The sequence below is a fragment of the Rhinatrema bivittatum genome, chromosome 11 (genome assembly GCF_901001135.1).
Source record: "Rhinatrema bivittatum chromosome 11, aRhiBiv1.1, whole genome shotgun sequence".
Taxonomy (NCBI): domain Eukaryota; kingdom Metazoa; phylum Chordata; class Amphibia; order Gymnophiona; family Rhinatrematidae; genus Rhinatrema; species Rhinatrema bivittatum.
This window is the reverse complement of record NC_042625.1, coordinates 47076254-47099340: the sequence shown is the minus strand read 5'-3', so window position 1 is coordinate 47099340 and position 23087 is coordinate 47076254. Positions and strand designations below refer to the sequence as shown.

Below are 23087 nucleotides of genomic sequence, written 5' to 3'. Positions count from 1 at the left end.
ATGATACAGTGTCAATAACCCATTCTGTTATATGCAAATACATGAAAAGGGTAAGACCAGAAGGCCAAATCTACACCTTTAATCCATGAAACCGGCTGGATTTCTGCCACCTACTCCCATAATTGACTTCAAGATCTCCATTATCCCCTTCTAACAAAGCTCACGTTTAAAGATGAAAAAATAAATTGTGCAAAACAAATCTTGAGTTAATTATGCAACTACAGATAAAATCCACCTCTTTATTCCTGGAAAGCCACATGTGTGACATAAGGACCCTATACAGTCTGCAACATATTCTATAATGCCATAAGTCTCCCCCAGCACTGTGTTCAGGGAGAGTATCTCTGGGGAAACATTTCCTGAATAAGACCCATGCAAGTGTGTGTGTTACTTGCAATACAATTTCAGAGTGGTAACTGGATTAGAATGTTGCTTGCTGTTTTGGTCTTAGTAAAGACTAGGATGTGTGGGGGTATTATCTATTATTGAATAAGGGAAAAAAAAAAAAAATCACACACTGACGTTGCACACGAGCTTTTCGGACTTCCCAAGTCCATTCTTCAAAACGCCAGAAAAGGTAATTAAAATCACTCTCTCACCCTTTTTCCATATTTAAGACTGACAAATGACAATTTGTGCAGGCCTAACAGCAGACTTTGTTAGAGGTTATAAGACATGGGGTGTTTTACCTTTGCAGTGTATCTTTTCCATTTATTTACTCCATGGGCAGCTGTAGTGAGTTCAAGTGAACATGAATGAAAGTCAATTTACTTCTCAAAGGGTTATGGATATCTGAAATTGCAACTTCTTGTAGCAGTTTGCTTCTGCCACTGTTTTCATATGCTTATTGTGTTACTGTAGGTGGAACTAGGAAAGTGTTTGGCACCATTACACAGAAGGAACCTCAGTCAGTCATTCAAACAAAACAATCCACATCTAGGTTTACAGTCAAGAGCTACTGGGTAACAGGACTTTACAGAGCACATTAAATAAGCAAAGTAAATACAATACTGACTGCAACAATGGCAGCAGGCAATACCCTGCTAATATTATGGCAGCAAGCACTATTTTTATATAACCACCTGTGCAGATAGGTCACATCCAATAAACAAGGCACCAGAACCAATACAAAACGGAATTTTAAATACATTTTAGTGGGCATAACATTTTCTTTTTCTTCTCCTTACAAAATATTATAATTCTAAATTCCAACAAGAGTTTAATTGGGAGATTTTAAAACCCCTCTAAAATAGAGTTACAATATGTACAGCCATTCCTAGAATAAAAGCACAATATGCCATGAGCAAAGAAAAAGGTATTCAAACAGAGGTTAGGAAGGTGCTCAGGGTCACTCATTGAATGCAGAGCAGGAAGAGGAATCCAATCAAAGCATATAAGTATCTTACTGTGTGTTTTAATCCATCTCTGGACAACACTCCCAGATGTTCATATACCAGCTATAAAAATGTTAAAACTGGAGGACAGAAGACATCTTTTACAATGTCGCTTCCAACACTAGCATTCATTAGGTGGATTTTGATTACATACCAAGGACACATTATAAATCCAAAAAAATTGTTTCTAGCTGCTCATGGAACCGTCATTTGGTATGAGAATATCAGGAGTACTTTTAATTAAATTGGACAGTCTAAAAGCCTAAACAGAATTAGAAAAGCTTTGAAATTTACATAGAAAAGGGTGAAGATGATGGCAAGATTCATGTTATTGGAGGATTTTTGCTATGTTTTTGTAAATTATTTTTGCTACAATCCCATGGGTAGCATCACAACTACTTTCCTTTTCTATTTTTTTTTTTTTTTAAACATCCTCTCTCCCAGCTCTCCTAACCATCAGCCCTCGACAATCACATCCTCCTGCACACACTGTTTATATCTATATATGCATATATACACACAGGAGTAGCCTCATGGTTAGAGCAACGGGCTGCAAACCAGGGAAGCCGGGGTTCAAAATCCTGCTGCCACACCTTGTAATCTTGGGCAAGTCATGTCACCGGCCATGTCCTCAGGAACAAATGTATTATAAGCTTTCTGGGGAAAGGGAAATATCACAGTACCTGAATGTAATTCACTCTGAAGTATCACAAAAGACGGAATATACATTTTTTAAAAATTCTTCTTTACTTTTGCATGTTCAAAATAAAAAAAAAATAAATAAGGATGAAAATCCAGTTCATATAACCTTATGCACACTAACGTATGTGTATATAAGGTTATTGATATCTATATATAGATATATCTATAGATAGCTAACACACACACAGCTCTGTAGCTTTTGTCTACTGGGAATTTGCCGCTGTAGCTCTGGCAGCAAAGGACTGCTGTTTGCAATGCTCTTTGCAAAGCCATGGGACTGGCAGGCTGGAGGAGAAGGAAGGACCACTGGCCTAGGGCTGGGGTGTTCAAACTGGTCCTACGGGCCCCCCCCCAGTCAGATTTTCAGGATATCCCTAATGAATATGCATGAGATGTATTTGCATGCACTACCTCCTGTATATTCAAATATTTCTCATGCATATTTATTAGGGATATCCTGAAAACCCGACTGGCTGGGAGGACCTGTAGGACCGGTTTGAGCATCTCTGGCCTAGAGGGTGGGAGAAGGACAACCAGCAGGAAAAGAAAGGAGGGTTAAGGGACCAGAAGGTGACAGAAGAATTGGAAGGCTGCAGAAACAGGAATCTACAGCTTGAGGAGTAGTGGGAGAAACAGTGAACTGTGCTTGGACCATGAAGTGTCAGTTGATATTGAACTTTCCGAAGGAAATTCTTTAAGTGATGCAGCAAGAATGCCTTGCACTTTCTGCTCCAAGCATGAGGTGAGTAAATGAGAGATGTACCTGTTTTTATATTTTAGATAACTGAATTATGAACGTATCTGAAAGACTGAGGAATGAACAACAGATATGCTTGAAGCCTTGATGACTGGCACTACAGCTGACAAGTTTCAAATTTGTGCTAATTCAACTTCTTTTTGTGTCCGTTACCATATACACAACATGAACACAATTTTCCAATTAATTGTTTTTATAGCCTGATGTACTAAAGGGTTTTTCCCAATCTTCTGTCTATGCTATGAGCTAGATTTCACATCCCATCACTACTGTGCCTTGCTAAAAGCAGCAGATTCAACTCTGACCTAATTACCTGAAATCTACGGCACTTAAGGGCAGTAAAAGTTAGAGAGGACATAATGTGGCTTGGGGCAATTCGATAAAAGCAATAAAGATGATGCAGTGCTGTTGATGGATGCCTCATGGTGAGAGGAAACGAGAAAAGCATTCGTATTCTTCCAGCTACATCGCTCTACTTACGAGGACAGCCCCAAAATATCACTGCAGTTTCTTTGTAGACATCAGGACCACAACTGCACACCAGTTTATATTGCTGCAACAAAATGACTTCCTTTTGGTTTAGATACTGCGCTAACTGAACTGGGAAACATCATTTTGACCCCAGTTCACATTCAAAAATGGCAACAAAAAGCCCCAGGAGCAGAACCCACAACAATAGGTCAAATGCAGCATGCTAAGAATGCCTGAACTGCTGGTTACAAGTGCCCTGAACGCTCTCTTTAATGCTACATACCTTTGGTGACCGAGTGACTCGAAGACCAACATACATAAAAATGCACCATTAGGGTTCTTATGAATGTGTTGATTTGGTTTATGATTTCAGGAGCCAGAGACACTGCCCTTTCCTCATATAGGCTAATGGAAGAAATGGCCTGATCCAGTATGGCATGTTCTTATGGAAAAGAATTTATATCAAATACCATCAATATTTACATTAAAAAGCAGCATTTTGCAGTCTGTGGAGACAACTTGAAAAGTCTTTCAAGATTATGGAGTTCGCTCAATTCATCATAGTAAGCAATAGGCAAGAATGGAATTTGATCCATATACCTAGACATGAAAGACTTTGTAGCCATGGTCCAAAATTACTAAGCTGCCCAGTCTCCCTACATTGCCATCTGCTAATGAAGTAGCCAGAGAACAGCAGAAAGAGTAGATGGCCAATCCCCACAATGTTGTTTTTGTAACCGTGGCATTCACTCACTCTTTCAATAGTTTTCAAAGATACTACCCCCCCCCCCCCCCCCCCCCATCACCCTTCCTGTTATATGACTCACTATTCACCCAATGCTAAGAAGAGTCATAAAATTATCTTCCATACTATAAACAACCATTTTATTCTGAAGCTAACTAGAGCAAAATGTATTTTTAGGGTAGCAATACAAATTTTAGCTGAGATATTGCATTATTAGTTTTCTACAATTCTTAGTCCATGAATAAACAAAGATACAAATGTTATCTTCTCTATAAACAGTGAGAAAGGAAATTCCTTGGCAGGTTCCTATGAGTCTCCTCCTGCATTCAACCCCTGCCGGATGATGATGAAACCAAATCTTTCCATTAGCAGGGTGAGAACTCAACTCCACAGTATAATCGTTCTATCTGGATATTATTTCCCACTTTGATAAGGGGGTCACCTTTCAATACAGACATCCTGAAGTACACAGTCTACTGAGATGCATCTATAGCAGTTATTTCTGATAAAATGCATAAGAACTACATACATACATCAGGAGAATTATGGAGACCATGGCAGGGTATTAACTGGAGATGGCAGATGAGCTATAAAATGCCTGTGGTTTTGCAAGCTACTCCTCCTTCTCTTCACTCAGACAGTGTTACTTTGAAGGCTATCCACACTGCAGTGGCATCCTAAGATCACCAATTCCCCATCATAAGACCACTTGATAGCAAACGTCTAAGGCTGATAGCAACCAGCCACACCACAAACCAGGAATGGTGGCATGTCAGATGATATCTACTCTGACAAAAACAATGCACACTGACCCAATAATATACCTTCCATCTTCCTGTTAAAAATTAAATTCTGTTCCATGTTTTTATATTACTACAATTTAGTTCAAGAATATTTTTGTTTTTATAAGAATGTAAACATTTCAATATTACTGCAAGGCTATTCATTTGCCATGAAATGACACTTACTGAAAATAAAAGGTATGAAAAAGTACTGGGGTTCAGTACTCCTCTCCCTCCCAAGAGGTTTCAGCAGAAAGAAGTGGTGCAGGCAAGTTACAAAACATTTTGGAAGGATGTATTAAGGAAGGAGGTGGAAGCCCATTCTGCCTTCCAACTGTTTTTAAAAAGTTATGGTGCAGAAGGCATAAAAAACTCCAACACTTAACCACATGCACCACTGAGTAAAATAATCTTGTGCATTTCTCAAAAGTGACAGCTACCAACCAGCTCAAGGGGAATTTGCACTAGGCTTTGGAAAAAAAACTACAGCTTATGCCCCTGAGATATCTTTGCTTGAATCCACTGAGCTATTCAGTATCCCAATAACATTTTCATTGGTCAGCTTTACAAAATTGTCCCAGAAGTCTGGCATTTTCTGCATCATAATTTCTGAAGCGAAATCACCCCAAACATATTCCTGAACATTTCTGATCCATCTTTTTTTTCTAACAGTGTTGAACACAGCAATACAAAAAGGGACACTAACATTTCATTTGTGATTGTGTGAAGCAATCAGAAATTAACTCCAACTGAAAGGAACCCATTCTGTCTTCTATGATCTTTCTTAGCATATATGTATAGAGGAAAATTCCCAAGCAATATGATAGAACTCTAAAGGAAAAAGGCCATTTTGCCCATCTTTACGAAAGCAGTTGTATTAAATCACAGAAATCATATCAATTGACCCAATACCCAAGTAAAAGGGGGCAAAATCGTTTTCTGGAAAACATAGGTAGTTATCCATAAAAATACCCTAAAATTATTTTAATCTAAAAGAAAAGGGCATTATTTAGTTAACTGTTGTTAATAGTCTTACCTTTCAGCTTTTTTTAAATTACACTGACGTCCATATCGCAGAAAACTATGGCAAAAGAAAAAATAAAAATCAGTAAGAAATCTGAGTCATACGCACGAATGTTAGAAACATTGTATGACGGATTACAGTACAAATGAATGCTCTTTGGTCATATCAATCTGATGTGGCAGAACTGATGATATCACAAGCATAGAATGATGCCTTCAGGTGTGCACCAACAAGAGCAACACATGCATTCTCGGGGAACATGTGGCTTTTCCCAGAAACTAGAACCCTTTGTGATCAGAGTCGGTTGGTAACAAATGTGTTATAAGAGCAGAAGCCTTGGGTCTATGGTCTGGCATGACTCCTCTGCACAACTAGCCACAGACAGGGATCATTATGATGTTCTAACATACCAAGACGTAACCTGAAGGAGCACATTATTTCCTATAGTGAACCTAGAACACAAGCAGCCCTGGCACAGAACATGAGGACAGAAGACCTGTGCTCTGACCAGCCCAAGAACAACCGGACAGATTTTCAACCCTGACAATGCTGTCATGCCAGAAGCTTTTAAAGATTTTGCTCAGATTATTTTTGGAAAAAAATATATAGGTTATAATAGCTAAAACGCTCTTCTGAGAGGAAATTTTCTTTCAATAATAGTCTGGCAGGAATAAAGTTCCTCTGCTTCACCTCTAGCCTTCAATTCCTCTCGGCATTTGACAATGCCCATTCCAACAATTATGAATGCTTAATTATCAGATATGCCTGGATCTTTAGAAAAACTCTTGCTAACACAAATATATATATATATATATATTTAACCTAAAAGAACTACATATTTAAATAGCTGGTGCTTCTAGTTACAGAATTAATGTAAAATCAGTCACTGAACAGGAGTGAGGCCTGGGGCTCATCGCCTGAACTGATGAGCTCTACACAGCCAGGCAATGTGACAAAGCGGTTAGAAAAGCCAATAGTATCCTTAGGGACATAAAATGAAGTATCACTAGTAGAAAGAGGGAAGTTATGCCTCTTTAAAGGTCTCAGGCGAGACAACCACATTGGCCAGTTCCAGAATTCACTTTTAGAAAAGGGCAATGAAGGTGAAGGCAGTTCAAAGGAATGCACCAAAATAACGTATGAGCTGCACTAAATAATACATAGGGAGGCTGAAGGCACTAAAGATACTCTCTAGAAGGGAAAGGGGCACTATGAGAAAAACAATAAAGAGTTCCAGAACGAAGCATTTGCCATACAGTGAAAAGTTCAAGTAAATCTGAGGACAAAGAAGCTTCAAAGGAATTTGAAAAAACACTTTCACAGAGAGGTTGTTGGAGGCCTGGAACAGAATAGTGTGGCAGAACTGAAGTATGCATGGAATAGATACAAAGGGACCTTAGTGGCAGAGGAAGGGACCTGTGATAGCACAGCAGACAAGTACAAAATAGGCAGACTGGGTAGACCAAGGGGTCCTTTTCTGCTGCTATCTTCTTATTTTTTATGTAATCGAAAACATAGGCTAAACTAAAACCGCACCTGAACCATATTATGATTAAAAAAAAAAAAAAGGAATGGGGCTTTGTTTTCCTGATTCAAACGTTTGCTCAGTACTACAGCAAGAATAAATTCCAGGAGCAAGCCATTGAAATAAGTGCTAAAGGAAAATTAGTTCTTACCTGTTAATTTTCGTTCCTTTGTACCACGGATCAGTCCAGACAGTGGGTTGAGCCTCCTTTCCAGCAGGTGGAGACAGACTAAAACTTGAAGGATGCCCTATATCAGGACAGAGCCTATCCTCTAACCCTTCAGTATAACGTTTGTCAAAGCATAAAACAAGAAACCCAAGAACAGGATCAAGCAAGTAACTATAAAGCTCAACGGAGCAAATATAGAATAATGTAGAAAAACATAGTATACCTATACGCTCTTGCATCAACTTGGTATAAGAAAATGACCAAGGCTTCCGGTGTAATTGCTCAGTAATCTTGCACAAAGAAAAACTAGGAAAATCTGCAGACCTGCAAGAAAATAAGCTTCGAGAGGACAGAAGACAGACAGGGAAGGGCGTCTGGACTGATCCGTGGTACTACAGGAACGAAAATTAACAGGTAAGAACTAATTTTCCTTTCCTGTACATACCCGGATCAGTCCAGACAGTGGGATGTACCAAAGCTTCCCTAAACTGGGTGGGACCGAGACAGTCCCGCTCGAAGCACTTGCTGCCCAAAGGAACCGAACACTGGAGCGTGTACATCCAGACGGTAGTGCCGAGCAAAAGTGTGCAGAGACGTCCAAGTGGCGGCCCTGCAAATCTCCTGTGGAGAGACAGATTGACTCTCCGCCCATGAAGTAGCCTGAGAACGCAGAGAATGGGCCTTCAGACCCTCAGGAAGCGGACGACCTTGACAAAGATACGCCAAGGAAATGACTTCCTTCAACCACTGCGCAATCGTGGTCTTAGAAGCCTGTTTACCGCGCGGTTGGGATCATTCCAAAGGACGAAGAGATGGTCCGATACCTGGAAGTCATTGGTGACCTGGAGATAGCGAAGCAAGACTCGTTTTACATCTAGCCGACGGAGGTCGCCACCCGCTGTACTCGCAATCTCCTCCAGAGAGAACGCTGGGAGTTCGACCGACTGGTTGACATGAAAAGCGGAGACAAACTTAGGCAAGAAGAAAGGAACCATCCCGAGAGAAACCCCGGAAATCTGAGAAACACAAGAAGGGCTCCCGACAGGACAGCGCCTGAAGCTCGGAAATGCGGCGAGCAGAGGAAATAGAGACCAGAAAGACAGCTTTGAGAGTAAGATCCTTGAGCGTAGCGTGGCGAAGAGGCTCAAAGGGAGCCGCACAGAGAGCACGAAGGACCAGATTGAGACTCCACGAGGACACGTGGCCCGAGAGGGAGGGCGGAGGTGTCTGATGCCCCTCAGGAAACGAATCACGTCCGGGTGAGCCGCTAAGGCATGACCATCCACCCGACCCAGGAGAGAGCCGAGCGCAGAGACTTGAACGCGTAGAGAACTGAAGGAGAGGCCCTTAGAGAGACCCTTCTGAAGAAAAGAACCAAAGGGATCGAGGCGGAGTGCGCCGGGACACCCACCTCCATACACGTGGACTCAAAAATCTTCCAGATGCGCACATAGGACAGAGAAGTCGACTGCTTCCGGGCTCGCAGTAGGGTAGAGATGACCTCCTCCCTATAACCTTTGCGCCTCAGAGATGCCGTTCAAAAGCCAGGCCGCTAGACAGAAGCGATCGGCCTGGTCAAAAAATACAGGACCCTGCCGGAGGAGACGAGGAAGATGACCGAGACGCAGGGGCCCGTCCACCGCTAGATTGATGAGATCCGCGAACCACGGCCTTCGCGGCCACTCGGGAGCGACGAGAATCTCCGGACCCCGGTGGAGCTCGATTCTCCTGAGGATTTTCCCCACCAGAGGCCACGGGGGAAACACGTACAGAAGGACGTCCGCTGGCCAAGGCAGAGCCAGAGCATCCATGCCCTCTGCGCCGTGCTCCCTCCAGCGGCTGAAGAACCAATTGGCCTTGGCATTGCGCAGAGTTGCCATGAGATCGAGGTGAGGGGGACACCACCTGTCCACTATCAGAGCCATGGCCGCGTCCGAGAGTTCCCACTCTCCCAGATCGAGCGACTGCCGGCTGAGGAAGTCGGCTTGAACATTGTCTTTGCCTGCGATGTGAGAGGCTCAAGGCACTGTAGGTGACGCTCCGCCCAAGCGAGGAGACGGCTGGCTTCTAAGGCTACCAGGGGACTGCAAGTGCCCATTTGGCGATTGATGTAGGTGACTGTGGTGGAGTTGTCAGACAGGACTCTTACCGCGGACCAGGGGAAGGAACTCCTGAAGAGCCAGGCGGACCGCCAAAGTTTCCAGTCGATTGATGTGCCAGCGTGACTGAGTCTGCGACCAAGTTCCCTGGGTGGACTGAGAAAGGCAGACCGCACCCCAGCCCAACAGGCTGGCGTCCGTGGTCACTATCGTCCACTGTGGAGCTTGAAGAGTCATCCCTTGCAGAAGATGAGGAAGAGACAGCCACCACTGTAATTCGTCGGCAGTAGAATCCAAGAACAGAAGGACTACGTGGAACTGCTCAGACACTGGCTGCCAACGGGACAGCAAAGCTTTCTGCAACGGATGCATATGAGCAAAGGCCCAGGGAACAAGGTCGATGGTAGAAGCCATGGATCCCAGGACTTGGAGATAATCCCAGGCTGTAGGAGAAGGTAGCGCAATCAGATTCCAGACCTGATCGATCGGCTTGAGGGCGCGCGCCCGTGGCAGGAAAACCTTGCCTACTCGGGTGTCGAAGTGAGCTCCCAGAAATTCCAACTCCTGGGAGGGCTGAAGCTTGCTCTTGGAAAAGTTCACTATCCACCCGAGGGAGGCAAGGAGCTCCAAGACGCGATCCACCGCCCACCGGAAAGAGGTCTCCGACTTGGCCCGAATGAGCCAATCGTCCAGATAGGGATGGACGAGAATCCCCTCCCGGCGCAAGGCCGCTGCTACTACTACCATGACCTTCGTGAAGGTGCGAGGAGCAGTCGCGTGGCCGAAGGGGATAGCTCGAAACTGGAAGTCCTGCTTGAGAATGTGGAATCGGAGATACTTCTGGTAGTCGTGGTGAATGGGAATATGAAAATATGCTTCTGCGAGATCGAGGGAAGCAAGGAACTCTCCGGGACGGACCGCCGCAATGACCGCCCTGCAGGGTTTCCATGCGGAAGTGGGGAATCTTGAGGGCCCGGTTGACCCTCTTGAGGTCCAGGATGGGGCGGAAGGACCCGTCCTTTTTGGGGACGGTGAAGTAAATAGAATACTGGCCGGCGCCAAGCTCCCTCTCCAGGACAGGGACCACCGCCCCCAGATCCAGAAGCTTGGAGAGAGTCTGGACCACCGCGTCCCTCTTGGCCCGTCCGCAAGGCGAAAAAAGAAAGAGATCCGGCAGTTCCCTGACGAGCTCGAAAGCGTACCTGTCTGATAATGTCGAGGACCCACTGGTCCGACGTGATCTTGACCCATTCCTCGAAGAACAGGGAGAGGCGGCTGCCGAGGTAAGGGACCGAGGAATGGGTCAGCTGAACTTCATTGCGTGGCAGGTTTGGTGGTGGCACGCACAAGCTGGCCCTCGCGAAAAGGCCGCCTGCCACGAAAGGACTGCGACCAGGACTGAGCACGAGCAGACCCCCTCGCAGAACCGCCCCCGAGAAGCGAAGTGACGCTGGCCCCTGAAGCGAGAGCGGGAGGATGCGAAGGATCGGGAAGACTTAGGGCAGTCCTCTGGAAGCTTATGGACCTTGTTGTCAGCCAAGGAGTCCATAAGCTTCTTGAGATCCTCGCCAAAGAGCATCTTACCTTTGAAGTGCAGCGTGCCCAGCTGAGTCTTCGAGGACTGATCAGCCGACCAGTGGCGTAGCCAAAGGAGCCTCCGGGCAGCGACTGCCGAAACCATCGCCTTCGCCAGCACACGGACCAGATCGTAGAGGGCGTCCGATACGTAGGCGGTTACCGCCTCCAGACGTTCGGCTTGTTCTGCTTTACCTGGCGGAAGATCCCAGGCGCAGAGTAACTGTTGAACCCACTGAAGGCCCGCCCGCATCATGAGGCTGCTACAGCAAGACGCTCGGACCCAGAGGGCCAGAACGTCGAAGATGCGCTTCAGGTGAGCCTCTAGGGGGGTGCATCTGCTGAATCGGAGGAAGCGGCGGGGTCCGAGGACCCAGGAGACACGGGGGGGGGGGGGGGCACCCCCAGGACCACCCGCACCCGAACTGGTCCCTGGGGCTCAGCAGCCGTTCCGGCGGTCAACGGCGCTGAGCGAGGGATTTTTGGCGGGGGGGGGACAAGGGGAGGGCTTTCGTCCTGCTCATGCAAGCTAGCTAAATAAGATTTGTGCATGAGGAGGACGAAATCCGCTGAAAAAGGGACCCTGGATTTGACGGTGGGGGGGGGGGGAGGGGGGGCAAGGAGGGGTCAGGACCCCCCTCCTGGGGACCTGCGGGGGCCAAATCGGGGGTTAAATCAAAAAAATATGGCCCCCCAGCCCCAGGGAGCACTGAAATCAGCCCCGATGAAAACTCCAAGATGGCGGCCTTTCCTGGGCTCTGCCGACCCGGGAAAGGCCTAGCCATGCTGGGAGGAGTGGAGCCCCGGGCTAAATTTGCTTGTCCTGCCAAGGAGGGAGCTTCCCCACCCGGCAGGCAAGCATTGCAGAGGCCCTGACGCAAAAAACGCGAAGAAGGCAGCCCACAAGAAAGAAAGGCAGGCTGCCTGCCAGGACATAGCTAAGCCGCGGCTAAAGAAAAAAAAAGCTGAAAAAAAGCTAGACTGACAGCCTGCACAGCAGGAGAGAGCAGGAGGGAAACCTGCTGCCTTCTGCTTGTCTGGCTGCCGGTTCTAGGCCTACTCTGACCAGAAAAAAGGAAAAAAAGCTGGTCAACTGCAATAAGTTAGAGGTAGGTGAGTACCTGCAATTTATTTAAAAGTTTAAAACTAATTTTTTTTCTTTTTTTTTTTACTGAGCGCAGCAGCGGGTTCAAAACCCTCTCGGCACCAGATGGGGGGGGGGGAACGAGGCCCAGAGAGCGTCTGTACCCACACCTGGAAGCGTCCACGGACTCAGGCTATGCAGGGAACACCCTCCTGCAAAAGGGGGCAAAGCCCCCCTGAGCCGGGCAAGAGCTGGGAGACGGCACCATCTCCCACACAGAAACAGGAAAAATCACTAAAAAGAAGGCAAAATTCCCTTCTCTTTTTTTCTTTTTTTTTGACAAGAAATACTTGCTTGAGCCTAGCAAAGAAAGAAGAAAAAAAGCTGACTAGCCTACAGCAGAGAACCAAAGGGGAGATGCTGCACCTGCTGGAGACAGACGAATACTGAAGGGTTAGAGGATAGTCTCTGTCCTGATATAGGGCATCCTTCAAGTTTTAGTCTGTCTCCACCTGCTGGAAAGGAGGCTCAACCCACTGTCTGGACTGATCCGGGTACGTACAGGAACAAGGATTTAGTGCCTCATACAACAGTCAGTCAGAATGAAGAACGAGAAACGTATTTATTTATTTTTATTTAAGAGCACAACTATTTGGACTTTCACTAGAGAAAATATGGTTTCAATATGCCTTCAGATGCCTCAGTGAGCAGTAGGCTACAAGTACACTGCTTTTCACAATCAAATAAAATTGTGGATACATTGAAAACCAAACTGCCCCTGTGATTTTTAACCACCTGATTGGAAGAGTCATGTCATTGATAAATATATTACCAAGTGGTTCTCTCTCTGCCAAAGAATGTGAATGCATAATGCATTATGATATGATAATAATAGAGACCAAGATGGCGGCGAGTGCGGTCGTGCTGTAAGACGCTCCCGAACGAACTTGATCTTACCAAGATGCCCGCTAAAAGGAAAGGCAGAGTGCGGGTCTTTCCTGCTGATCCGCCGCAGCCTGATCCTCAGAAGCGGATTACAGAATATATGGCCGCGCTGATGGTGAAAGTCGGGGACGGGAACCCCGCTGCGGTATCCGAAGAGGGAGCTTCGGCGCTGCCTGGGGAGGTCAGCTTGAGTCCCCCGGATCATCGACCTCCACCGGCGCCTGGGCAACAGGCGGCTCTCCGGCAGCAGACGCCTCGTGATGACATCACTCCCCCAATGGCGGGGGAACGCCGAGAGGGAGCCGAGTCGTCTACCCCGTTGCTCTCCTCGAATCTGCTGGGAACAGCAGTGTTGCCGGGTCAGGGAGATCGGGAGATTTCAATATCTCCAGTTTACCCGAACGAGGAGGATAGGAGGCTGTCGGAGATAGCTACCGGGAGGATTCCAATACAACGAGGGAACAGGGAAGGGGTGAGTTTACCATTCCCCCCAAACCACCCACGGTAACATTGGATATATTGTGGGAGTTAATGGCCACCATCGGGCAATTTGTGAAGGAAGCTGATGTTAGATACAACAAAATGGATAATGATATGCAAAGCCTGAAACTTAAGACGGAGGAACAGATAAATGATCTTGGAAGTAGGATGAAAGAGGTGGAAAAAAAAACTTTACAAGTTCAAATGGTGGACGTTAAAATGATTAAAGATTTGGCATACCAATCTAAAAGACTGGAAGCGCTTGAGAACTTTAACAGACACTTGAACCTGAGATTCTTAAATTTTCCTAGTGCTTTGGGGGAAGATGTACAAAGCACATTGAAAAGGTTTTTCCTAGAAAATTTGAAATTTGAAGAATCTAAATTGCCCATCATAAATAAGGCCTACTTCCTTACTAAAATTGAGAGGAGAATTGAGGGAGACCAACAGGCTATATTTGAGAATTTAACTCAATTTATTGAAAGCTCTGCTGTAGAGATATTGGGCAGGGGTACGTTATTAGTATCATTTGTCATTGAAAAAGATGTAAGCAACGTTATGAAAGCATTCTTTCAAAATTCTTCTGAAACTTATTTTGGTCAGTTGGTCAAGATTTTCCCTGACTTTTCCAGGCCTACCCAATTAAGGAGACAGGAATTTTTAAAAATGAGGCCTCAAGTAGTAGCATTAGGCTACACTTTCTTACTTAGATATCCTTGTAGATGTCTAAGGGTAAAGGTGAAAATTTTGCGTTTACTGTAATCGAACAGCTGAAATCCTTTCTGAATGCAAGAACAGTGTCCATAGCTCCACAATAAAGTCTGGTGATCAATAACTGTATTATAACCATCAATCGTTAAGCCAGTTACTTAAGTATGGTTTCCTTAAAATTTCTCCCCTTATGATTAACAGGTCTCGTTCCCACGTTTCTTAGGAGAACATATAATGTTGTTACTTTGAATAATGATTGGAAAATATTCCTAAAGATTTGTATGTATCTCTTTATGTTTTTTCCTGAGAGTATAATTTATGTATACTTTTTGAAAATTATAATAAAGTGCAAATTAAAAAAAAAAAAAAAATGATATGATAATAATGCATTATGATATGATAATAATGCAGCAGAACTTTAAAACAAACATCTCAAACCCTAGTTATGACAAATTTAAGTCTACAGTCCTAATGTAATTATTTTACAATATATATTTTTTATTACAGCCAAATTCCATTAAGACAAGAACATATGTTGGCTGCATGTTTGGTAGAGAAAGACCGCTTTACAAATATTCCTCTGATAGAGAGTTTGTTTTGCTTTTTTGTTAAAGGGTATCCACTGGAGATCAAAGTGTACTTCACTACCATCTGGATTAGGAAGTCAAAATACTGATGGGGTGGTTTGGAGGGTAATAGGATCATTTTTTAAATTCCTTTCTTTCCCATAGAGAAATCCCAGCTGTTAGAAATTGTTCAAGCTAAAAGTTGGTTCAAATCAAGATTCCCAGCAGGGTTAAAGTAAAGAAGGGGGGGCAAGGGCACAGACATACTTTGCCCACCACTCACTTTGCTAACTCAGGAGCCATGAAATTCCCTCATATTAACTGGGCTCAAAACTAAAACAAAAAAAAACTGCTCAACAGTATTACATAAGATTCCTTGAGAAACAGCATGCCAGTTTGTGTGACTGCTCTGTACAGTTACATTGTGCTCTCCACATAAGTCTATGTCTGTTATAAGAATCAATAAGTCAATACTTCAATCATATATCTAAACCTTTGTTTATTTAGTTATTACACTATAATTGCTGGACCATAATATCATATATTACTGCAAATGTACTAATTATATCATCTCACCCTGCTGTATTATCATAAGATCTACAGAGAAAAAGAAAAGGAAAAGAGACCAGAAAACATACCATAAAAACACATATCATAATGCCACTTGTTACAGAATTATCGCATTATAAAAAAAAAGTTCAATTTAAAAAGCCTTAAGAAAGACCATGTCAACCTATCTGCAATAATGTTGTTGATACTATGTATCCACCAAAGGATTCAGTTCAACTAATTAAACTCCTATATTGCAAGCAGTTACAGTCAGACAATAGCAACTGTATAATGTAGACTGGTGCTTGTCTTCGACTAATATTAAAATCCACTTTCTCTGTTTGACTTCAAACTGCTGGAACCTGCAACTATTGTCCTCAAGTGACAAAAACTTCCCAGGGCAGTTTAATCCAATCAAAGATGTAGCTTCTCCTCGACGCCGCTGTTACTTATATTAGAAATAAAAGTTCCGCGAGACTGTAACCCGTCGGCAAGCTGCCATCTATTCGTTTCTTGTGGTGTTGCTTGCGTTTTAAATTAATACTTAAGCCCGTATTAGAATTCAAGGCTCCAAGGGATTGTCACTCGTCAACAAGCTGCTACATATTCTAAATATTAATTTAAAATGCAAGCAACACAACAGCAACGAATAGATGGCAGCTTGACTGTTCTATTATATGGTCAAGGGCAATATTGTAATTAGTGAACAGTCTTTGGCGGTCTCTGTACAAAAGAATCAATAAACCAAAATAGTTTTATCTATGTAGTGACAAACTAAGATATTCTCAACCTGAAATTTTCAGATGGGTAGACAGGTAAGTATGAGTAGCAAAATCATCGCAAAGGCTGGCAGCATCTTCTGGATGCAATAAATCTATTAGGGGCTGATGCAATACAGTGTGCTCAACCGAGCGCACTGTATAACCCGCAGTTGGACGCGGGTTGTATAGGCGCTAACTAATCCCCTTATGCAATAAGGGGATTAGCACCTCTACAACGCACATCCAACGCGGAGTGAAACTAATAGCACTCATCACATGCAAAAGCACATGAATGAGGCTATTAACTATTTACTCCCAATGCAATCAGAAATTAATAGCTGAGCGCTCCTAAAACTAGTACAGAAAAGCAGAAAAAACTGCGATATTAAGTAAGAGAAAAAAATCTTTAATACTCTAATTAAAAAAAGAAAAAAAGCGCCAGCAGTCAGGTGCAGGAAATGGATGCTCAATGGACAAGCATCCATTTCCTGAACTCCTGGCTGTGCGCTTTTTAGGAAAACAGACACCGATAAATTCGGTGTTTGTTTTCCTAACCGGTGGACGGCCAACACTCTTGGGCTCCCATTATCAAGGAGGCGCTAGGGATGCGCAAGCCTAGCGCCTCCTTGATAATGCGACCCTAATTTAAATATTGTATGGTGCCCCCAGGAGGGGCACCTGGGGTTGCATTAGGAAAGCGGGTGCTGAGTGTTCAGCGCCTGCTTTCTGTGCATTAAGTATTGCATCGGCCCTTAGTGCATAAGAGACCAGCAAGCCCTTGAGACAATTCTCAATATAGACTTCCAAGAGAAAAGACATTTAAAAAGGTTTATTATGCTTTTTCTTTGAAGAATAATTTTTTCTGTTTTCATTTTCAAACTGTAGTTGCCTCATTTCCACCCTCCCATGTTTTTTTTTTCATAAAATAATAAAATTATGTTCCTTTTCATATGCTAAGAAAACAGGAAACCTGGGAACCCTAGTCTTCAAGGCATATATAGGACTGCTTTGTGCTTTAGCAGTAAAATATAATTGGGCTACATGCTTCTATTTATAGTTCGCTCATTTCTTTGCTTACCAGGCCCTCATGTGTTTCTTAGTTAGGTCCCCCTTATTTGTGGGCTGTAAATGAGCAAGGAATTATTTATTTGGATATGTAATTTATGTTTCCTTTTCCTCTTTGTTTGGATTCTTTGTTATCTTTTATTCAATATCTTGACATTTTTTTAAATTGCAAAAAATAATAAAATCAAAGGGCATTATTTAGCAATGGTTTTGTTTTTTCCTGTGCTCAAGACTAAACCTTTTAATAAATCAGGCTCAAAATTTCTAGGAACACATGAAAACCCAGAATATGCCCAACAATAAATCAAAAGCAAGTTAATGTGGCTAGTACAATGACTCTTCTCTCTAGGCATGATGTAAAGCTATTTATATATCATATCTACTTCAGTAAGAGAACAATGAAGAAGTGGAAGCTCCAGCTGGAACTAAAGTCCCACAAAATATCAGCATCTACACAATGTCCCAATTTAATGTTTTGAGATTCTGTACTCTAGGATTCCTCCATAAGAAGCAACTTTTCACCTTCACTGGGATTTCTGAAAATATTGTATGCTCATTGTTCAGTTCTTCCCAATCATATACAGCCTCAGTGGCATGCTGTCAGATTCTTCTAGTGATTCAGTGGATCCCCAAGAGGCTCAGTCCCTAACACAGTTTCCCAACCAGTGTGCCGGCAAATACTTCCACAGGCCAACCGAAGCCATCAGTAGCAAGAAGAGTTGGGTTATTCTAGGGCTGCTGATGGCCCCCGCCAAACAAAATCTTATCTATCCTTCCCCACCACTTTCTCCAGCTGGAAAGAGAATTTACCGAGCAGCACTTTACCTCCGTGCTGTTCCTTTCCTCCCTACCAGCTTCCCTCTGCAGTTGGAACCATGCAGGGGCCCCGTAATCTCCTGAAGGGACCTGAATGGTTCAGACTGCAGAGGGGAGTCAGCAGAGGAAGCAGCAGCAGATGAGTTCTGCTCACCTGATTCCTTCCAGCTGCAAGAGATCAGGGGTGAAGGACAAGGGAAGGGATGGCACATTTATTGAATCCCCTCCAGTCGATGTCACTGCATAGCATAGAATAATACATTTAAAAAATGGACCTGAAGGATAGTGCGTCATTTGCTAACAGGGAAAAGGATCATTTACAAAACAAGTTTGAAACTGATCAGCATTCAGAAAAAAATAGTTATACTGAAGAAATCAAATCATGTATGTGAAGTTCTTCACCTTCCTATCTCTAAATCTGGCATTTGTTAAAAACCTAAAAACTACTCATACAAGCATAGATCAAATCTAACCAATTATTAGTTGTAGTATGTAAGACATACTTGATTCTAAAGCACCACTTTATGAAGGCTTTACAAAGGAGCTGGAAACCATCTTAGAAATTACTATCAAACACCAAGGTGCTACTTCATAGAAAATTAGCTAAAATGTATCCAGTTAACTGCAATAATGCAGGATGTCAAATGTGAAAAAATGCTAAAAATATCTTGAGATTTAGAACCCCTAATGTAAAAAAGTATGCCACTGATGTCCAATATCATACAACACAATCTAGATAATTTCCTTAAACCGTTTAAAGAACTATAGATCTCTGTAAAGCAGACCAGGGTTATTCTGTGTAGGGCTTATAAGAATTTGGAGATTTTTACTTTGCAAGGTTTGGAGCCTCACATGTTTTCAAGTGGCCAAACAACGCCATCCTCATTCTACCACCAATAGCTGTGGAAATCACTGTGCCGACAAAGCTACCAGAGGCAGCAGCAGGAAACTGGCACTGCCAGCAGTTCAGAGCCCCCAGTGACCTGAAAGCCTTGTAAAGTAAAAATTCCCAGTCTTCGTAAGTCTTAATTATATGGCATACACAGCTTACCAGCAGCAGAGTGTGTTCTAATTTAGGATCGGACAACAGGGGATCTGTGGATTAAAACAGATCCGTTGGAATCAATTAACCACACCTAACTGCCTAGCAGGCCTTCAGAAAAACAGGACATGGCTTATGGTGCACGTTAACAACAAACCAAAAGTCTGTGAAAGATGAGATCTGCCTAAAAGCTCTCAGGAGACCGCATATAATTCTGCATGCATTACAAAGATCGATGAAACTAACATAATGGTGTGTGTATACAGAAAAAGATTTATATGCACAAAAGCAAGTAGCTTTTAAAACTTCAGTTTGTATCATGAGAATGCATTTGGAATAGTATATTAACTACTTCACAAATTTTAAGTTAACACGTAAAACCTTGCACTGATTTCATATTAAATTTGGGGTCTCACTAGCAATGCTCCCTGAAAGCTGCATGGGAGCCAACCTTTGTGTTCCAACCCAGAAGTGTGCTTCTCGTTTTAATGGACAAGTCCAGCAAGATGATTATTCCCATATTTCTTCCCTGTTTGATAGTTTCCAGGTCTTGCCCTTCTAAAATTAGAAGGTGGTTAATGGATTTTTATTTCTCAAATAATGGAATTTACACTTTTTAGCACTGAAGCTCATTCTTCAAAACTCTTGACCATTCTTCCAGGTTTTTAAAAACCCTTTTCTTTGCTTCCACTCCTTCCAGCGTGTCTCCTCTTACAGATTTTTGTCCATTCTTAAAACAAATGCTTTCCTCAACTTATTAGGCATATTGCTGAACAAGGATTTTGAAAAGAGCCAGTTCTAGTACAGAGACTAGGGTTACACCACAGAAACATAAAACATGATAGAGATGTGTATTCGTTGTTCCCGAATTAGACAATTTCAACGAAATTGTCTAATTCGGCATGGTTTGAGGGCAACGAAAACCAAAAATAATTTTTCCAAAATTTCGTATTTCGGGTTAGAATGCACTAAGCCCCGTTAGTACGCACTAACTTTAAAATGTTATAACGCGCTAACCCGAAAATTGGGGGCCCATGGGAAAAAAAAATCCAAACCGCAGGAAAAACAAAGTTTCCCACGGGGGCCCGAAAACGAAGCCCAAAACGAAAAAAAACCCAAAAAACCCAACAATGCACATCTGTAAAACATGATGGTAAATAATCATCATATGGCTCTTCCAGTCTGTCCATCCATGCTTCCTGCTCAGCTTTACAATCCCTTCCTCTCCCCTCAGAGATCCTGTTTCTCCTCGGACAATTAGGATGGTAGTCTGCACACATAGGTGACATCATCAGATGGAGCCCGGCACAGAAAACTTCTATCAAAGTTTCTAGAACTCTGACTGGCACACTGAGCATGCCCAGCAAGCCACTACCCTATGGCCATGCAAGGTCCCCCTTCAGTCTCTTTCTTTCCGCGGTGCAGTTGCCTCGCAGTGGTGGAGCTCTGCTCTGTCTTCAGAGTTCTTCATTGTTCTTCTTGTGATTTTTTCACTTCCTTCACAGGGGATCCCCCTTCTTCGGTTCCCCCCTTGTCAGTGGGGTGGCATGGTAAATTTTTACCTTCTTTGCGGTCGGTTCCAGGGATTTTTTGGCATTGGTATCCGCCCTGTATGCCCACTCGTCAGCTTGAGGAATGGCCTTCTCCGATTTCTGGCAATGCCCCCAGTACCCGTGGACCATGTCTTTGACTGATCTGCATGAAGTCTGTATCCTTTGCCTGGGGGCATCGCATAACGTCTGGGGTTGCCGCTTTTGCGACCAGATGACTCCTAAGGGTCGTCAGGCGCATTTAGATAGTTGGGGCCCTCCACGCTGGTGTCCGTGCATTGACACCATGCGGTTGAAGGGAACCCATGGACATCAAACCCTCAGCATCCACCCCTGCTCAGGCTTCCCCTCTGGAGACGGGCACTGGAGATCGACCTCTGTCGTGTCCTCCTATTCCAGAACATCGGATTCTTCACCCAACCCGGCGCAGAAAAAAGACTGGGCCAAGCACCGGAGATCGAGAAAGCACCATAACCGGTTACCATCTGGGCATGGCTCCGGTTCCAGGACACACGGAGACCAGGCTTCGCCCTTGGTGCGAGTGTTCCCCACTGATTTCCATGTCTGTGTCTGGCACCGAACCCCCTCATTTTGAGGGCAATCCGGTGGCGCCTGCTCCTCCTCCCCCTGCCATGTCCACAGCAGACTTTGAGGAGCAGCTGGATCATAGGGTTCACTCGACAGTGCTCCGAGCCCTAGGGGGTATCAAGCCGCAGGCCCCATCGGTGTCTTCACTGATGCCAGTCCCACACCCTCGATCCTAGCACCGCTGCTGGAACTCCTTGATGTATTACTTGGCGCCCTACCTACGCAGCTAATGCCCAGGGGTTCCTCAGTCCCCAGGTGGCCAGTGTTGCTTCCCCCCCTTGGGGGCTATACCGATCGATGGTTCTTCTGAGGAAGGCGGCTCAGTGCTTCCAAGGCCCCTGGGGCCTCTGGTACCTAGACTGCCGTTTCTGGATACAGCACTGGGCCCTTCGAGGATCTCAGTACTGTTGATGTTGTCGGTGCCCTCCATGCCCCCGGTGCTTCCGAGGCCCAGACCGTGGGCAGTCAGCACAGGTCCCCCGCTGACCTCTCCGGGAGATCTCAGCGAGGAAGAAGCTCCATATGATCCGTGGAGTGACGATACTTCAGAGTCCTCCTCCGATGTTTCTGAGTATGTCCTCTCAGAGCCTTCCCCCCGGAGGAATGGCGTCTGTCTCCCCCAGAGGACTTGCCCTTCATTGGGTTCATCCAAACAATGGCAGAGTCTAGTCCTTTTCAGCTCCTCACAGAAGAGAATGCTAGGCACCATATATGCTGGAAGTACTCCAGTTGGTGAATGCACTGAAGAAGTTAGTAGCAGTTCCCATGCATGAAATATTCAAGGAGTTGCTCCTGCATATCTGGGAAAGCAAATGTTGCTTACCTGTAGCAGGTGTTCTCACAGGACAGCAGGATGTTAGTCCTCACATATGGGTGACATCACAGGATGGAGCCCAATCACGGAACACTTTTGTCAAAGTTTCCAGAACTTTGACTGGCACCTATTGGGCATGCCCAGCATGGCACTAACCTTGCAGCCAGAAGGGGTCCCCCTTCAGTCTTGTTTAAAAGCTACAGGAAGTGCAGAAAAAGAAAATAAGAAACGTAACAAACCCAACATCGCGGGGCAGTGGGCGAGTTTCGTGAGGACTAACATCCTGCTGTCCTGTGAGAACACCTGTTACAGGTAAGCAACATTTGCTTTCTCACAGGACAAGCAGGATGGTAGACCTCACATATGGGTGAGTACCGAGCTGAGGATGTCTGAGTATGCACCAAATGTACCCAGGTGTGCAAAGGCACTAGGACTGGGGTGAAATTTGGGCGAGGGCATCCTGAACCCTACCGGGCAGACGGAAGGGTGTTGGTACACCACATTGTAAATAGGCTGCGCAAGACAGACTGGCCGAAGATGGAATCTTGTCTTCCGGCTTTGTCTAAGCAATAATGGGCTGTAAAGGTATGGAGAGAATTCCAGGTGGCAGCCCTTCAAATGTCAGGAAGCGGCACCGAGCGTAGGTGTGCTACTGTTGAGTGCTTTTCCTGTGGGCAGCTGTACGGTCTAGGTAGAACACTAGAGCCCGTTTGCAGTCAAAGGTATGCAGAGCCTGCTCTCCTGGATTGGAATGGGGCCTGGGATAAAAGGTAGGTAGTATAATGGGTTGATTGGGATGAAACTCCGAAACTACCTTTAGGTAAGAATTTAGGGTGAGTGTGGAATACTGCCCGGTCCTGCAGAAGTTTAGTG

General features: G+C 44.5%; 1 protein-coding gene across 3 annotated transcripts in view; it reads right to left on the bottom strand.

The window, feature by feature from the left end:
• The window catches only part of ARVCF (ARVCF delta catenin family member), a 743011-nt gene that overhangs the window by 614261 nt on the left and 105663 nt on the right, over positions 1 to 23087 (bottom strand). For all 3 annotated transcript variants that reach the window (XM_029572000.1, XM_029572001.1, XM_029572002.1), the window contains exon 2: positions 5888 to 5932. The gene's annotated coding sequence lies outside the window, so the exon portion shown is untranslated. The remainder of the gene's footprint in view (positions 1 to 5887; positions 5933 to 23087) is intronic.